Here is a 3,850-nt window from a genome sequence, read left to right as displayed (position 1 = left end):
TGTCCGTTGCTAGGAGACGACGTTATTGCGCATGATCGACAAATATGAGGAAAACACGCGCTCTACATCCCAACTTTGTTCGTAAATGTATCTCTTAATTCACTTTTCCCTATCTAAATTCTAAAAAAAAAACACCTGTCTTCTGTTTACATAAAAAACTACATGTTTTTCTAGCTACATTGACAGCAATCACAGTTTTGCCTCACTGGACGCTGCACGCGCATAGGAAGTTCTGCAAATTCGTTTTTCCATCAAGCAGGATCTTAGGAGGACCATAACTTGACTGTATATACTATACATGACATAAGTAAAGATGAATACGATTTTTTCAGGTTTTCCCCTATCAGCTTCAGTTTTCTATGTGGTTTTAAAATAAATTATTGACTACAATATAATTCAAAATATAATACTACCACCTAAAACTGCATCTTTACATTTTAACTACCTGTCAGTATCCACATAAATGAAAATAAAACCATGAACTTAATTTGACATGAATACATGTAATAAGTGCATTTTAAAATGTATAGCTTTATAGCGCTTTATAGCACAACAAAAGACAAGAACACATGCATTTTTATATTCCACAATTATTTTAGACATTTTAGATAATTTCTTCACGAAGCTTACAAGAAATACCATTATTTTACTGCATTTACTATTCATATGTATATCATATGTAAAAGTCGCCTTGAATTTATTCATCAAATTTATGAGATGTGCAAGAGAAGGAAATCAACACTGTCGACTTATGCGATTTTCTAAGAAGAAAAAGAGGGGAAAAACTGGCACCAGACAGCAGCGGTCTGAGATGGTTTAATGTATTTACACCCCGTGGTGCCATGTGGGACCTGTTTTCCATAAGCTAATGAGGCACCGCTGTAAGCCCGGCCGTGTTTTTCCTGGCATCCGCCGCCCAGCCACAGGCGTACGTCTCTCATTTTTCCTTCAGTAGCCCAGTGCAAACAATAAATAGGAGGAAATACATCATCCCTTTTAATTTCAGAGCCAAGCCGGGGTCTGCCAAAGTTAACACAAAGCAATCTTAGGTAATGACCAGAAAACGTGTATAAAGTTTCATAGAGCATGACTTCACATTATTCTTGTTTAGCTCATGTTGGCCGACAGAAAGCGGTGTCCTGTAGGTACGCGGAGCTGAGTGGTTCTTCTCAAGTTTTACTTTGTTGCTTAGCTATAATCCAAAGTGATTTGTACTATTTCTAGTCATTACAAATGGATTACTAATGAAATCTCGGGTCAGATTCCTAGCTCAGAGTCACAACGCAATCCTTGACTCGAAGGGCCACCTTCACACTATCACACCAACCACTAATAAGTGTAAACTATTTGTGGATGTCAGATTATGCTTTTCTTTCTTTGAAGCTACTTTGAGGTCTATATGAAGACGTTATCACAGAAGCACAGCCACATTTCCTGTTTGTGTTAGTCAGGGCAATGTATAACTGCTTATTACGTTGCCCCCGTTTGAAGCAGAGGCGAAATGAAACGTAGAGACGCAGTTCAGCATCTTCCGCAGTAAGCGTCTGCAGTTTTTTGCCGCACTCCTTTAAGGTCCTGCCTTTGAAGTACCAGCGCCTTAATATTTTCTGACACTTGCGGATGGAGTTCGCCTCCGGATGCACAGTTGCAATCTGACGGCACATGTGTCCCAGTCTGGGGCTCTGACCCGCAGCCGACTGGGAAGGCGGCTCACCGCCGGGATGGTGCGGGACGCTCCACATACCGATGAAGGGGGATTATGACATTGCCTGGAAGAGCGATGGTTTCAGTTAAAAATCTTGGGTAATGGCTTTTAGGAGTGTGATATATAGCTGACATATGGCAGCTACATGCAAAACCCACTCCCCGGCGATCCCATCAAAGGACGCGGTAGTGCCTGCGCAAAGCAGCGCTATCTAAGGATTTGGTTGATTTACTGTCTGCCTCTTCTCCGTTTCTTTCGGTCAGGTCGTATGCTGATACCACACGTGTGTCTCGTCTTACAGGATGACTCTCCGGGCTGATTTACATTCAGTATGAGACCTATGAAAAAGTAAGGCAGATATCCCCGTATCCCCGAGAGTGGAGGTCGGATGGTTGCACTACGACTGCATGTACCAGTTGAGCAGTTAATCAAGCAAAGTATATTTTAAAATATATATGATACTAAAGAACTTGACAAATTAATAATTTGGGTACATTTAATATTGTTTCAAGTAAAAAATTCAAATTAAAAGTTAAAGATTTCAATAAAATACAACAGAATGTGATTATTTCATGTTTTAAGAAAAAAACATTTGTATTATTAGAGATATTTATTTTTAATAACCTGTAGGCAATTTTAAGAGTAACAGATTTAATAGCTTAGAATACATGTTGTAAATTGAACTTCGCCAATTTCCATGACAAATTACTGCTGCTGATAAAAGTTTGACTTAAACAGCACTATAACAACGTAGACCACCATCTTAAAACATAATCCGTTAAATACCCATTTTGATTAAGCGTTTAGGAGACTTGTGGGAGGATGGATTAATTCGTAACAATCTAAAACAATGTTTCATTCGTATATTATTCATGATCTTAAAAATATAGCCTTGAAAATGTTAACCTTTACAAATTTAAGGGCGTTGAAGTATTTCCTGCATTTACCTGTTCATAATACATAGTCACCCGTTCGAAAATGAGACGTTTTCCACAAGAATGTGCGACATCATCAAGTTGCGGTACCTACTTTCTGTATACTTGCCAACTGCAGTTTCAAACTTTCGCCGTAAGATGGCGCTGCATGCCAGTCAATACGGCACAGAACGGCAATACGAGCAGAGCAGGGATATCCAACTCATTTCCAGGTTGGGCGCGTCTCTGCGGATTTCTGATGCCTCCTTCTGTTTCATTTGAAAAAACGATTCACATTCCTGTATTAGGGAAATTATAGAACGCAATTGAATGCATATTAATTCATATGGCATGAAGTTATGTCATTTTTAGAAGCGGGCATTGGTAGTAATTTAGTATAACTATTTTTATGTAGTTTGTTAAACTATATAGGCCTATGTAGTGGTTAGTCTACAGGTCCAATGGCCAAACTGACATTCCCAAAGCCATTTAAAACAGTATGCCAACTTCGAAAAGTTTCTAATTATACGCACGTAAATTCCATTGTTGGGCTAATGGTTATTATATATGATTAGTCCCACTAGTGGGTGAAAGACGGACTTACAGCATGTGTCGCATATAGACGTATTATTTTATGCAGCGAGACGAAATATTAAGCAAAGAAGCTTTCAAAGTTTCGCGCGCAGTCCTTTGTACTGCGGCACGGGTCGATATTAAACAATGGGACGGGACCGCGCGCTGTAAAGAATGCACTAGGACCTGGTAAGTAAAGGTTACATTCCTGAAATATTCTCAGTCCTACGGAGCAGCTGATAAGCCCAGCGTTCCGTGCTTAAACTGCTGGGAATCTAACTGCAATAAATGCCTTGGGCTTGAGCAGGGCCAACTGGTTTATTGAGTATGAGCAATACTAAACAATCCATAAGATAAGTTCAAATTCTACCTGTGTGCTCTATTCGTGTGGAAACGTGGCCTTTTGAATTTGTATATAACAATTACTCTTAATTAAAAGATGAAGAATTAAAAGATGAATCTCTACAGAGAAACGTTTCGATGAATATCTGGGATTTTATTTATATGTATATTGTTTTAAAAGAAAAGTATAAACATGGCCTGGTTTGAGCACTTTATGCGACTAGCATATATGGAGTGCAGCCCTATTCATAGTCTAGAGACTTCATGACATCACTGAAGTCTATCGTACTCATTGGTTAATCCGCTGATTCATGTA

This window comes from Brienomyrus brachyistius, chromosome 9 (genome assembly GCF_023856365.1).
Source record: "Brienomyrus brachyistius isolate T26 chromosome 9, BBRACH_0.4, whole genome shotgun sequence".
NCBI classification, from domain to species: domain Eukaryota; kingdom Metazoa; phylum Chordata; class Actinopteri; order Osteoglossiformes; family Mormyridae; genus Brienomyrus; species Brienomyrus brachyistius.
Note: the sequence above shows the minus strand (reverse complement) of the source record.